Source organism: Chrysochloris asiatica, unplaced genomic scaffold (assembly GCF_000296735.1).
Source record: "Chrysochloris asiatica unplaced genomic scaffold, ChrAsi1.0 scaffold00070, whole genome shotgun sequence".
Taxonomy (NCBI): Eukaryota; Metazoa; Chordata; class Mammalia; order Afrosoricida; family Chrysochloridae; genus Chrysochloris; species Chrysochloris asiatica.
The window spans coordinates 4811709-4812488 of NW_006408588.1; positions in this window are offsets into that span (position 1 = coordinate 4811709).

The window sequence follows — 780 nt, forward strand, 5'->3', positions numbered from 1 at the left end:
TGGATTAATACACTGGACTGTAGTCATTTTGAATGGCAAGGTCGACAGTTCAAGCTCACCAGGTGTTCCTCAGTAACCCTATACAGAATTGTTATGAGTTGTAACTGACTCAACAGCACATAACCACAACAACATAGGTTAATTGTGGAAGTTATGCCATGCGTACCTCAAATACCAGCAGGATCACCCACAGTGGACAGATTTCAGCTGAGTTTCAAGATGAAGACAGACTAAGGAGGAGGAGAGATGGACTACATCTGTCACTGCTTTTAGTCACTGAAAACTTTATGAATAGCAGTGGAACACTGTTATCACCAGAATACGGATTACTGAAACATGGTGAAGAGCACCAGAATACTGTCAGATACAGTGCAAGAAGGTGAGCACCTTAGGTTGGAAGGCAGTAAATATACAAGTTGGGAAATGCTGTGGTAGTGATGGTGTGAATAAAGTACATCCTTTGGGACCCTCATTTTCTGAGGAAGCACAACTCAAACAGAAAGAAATAGCTGTAAACATCCATTAACCAAAACTTGGTACATATGAAGTATGAGTCTAAGAAAATTAGAAGTTGTCAAAAATGATATGGAACACATAAACATTGATATCCAAGGCATTAATGAACCGAAATGGACTGGTATCGGCCATTCTGAATTTGAAAGTCACATGGTTTACTAGGCTAGGTGTGGCAAATTGAAGCGAAAAAGTGTAACATTCATCAATAAAAAGAATCCATCAAGATCTCTCATGAAGTACAATGCAGTTTGTGATAGGATACTA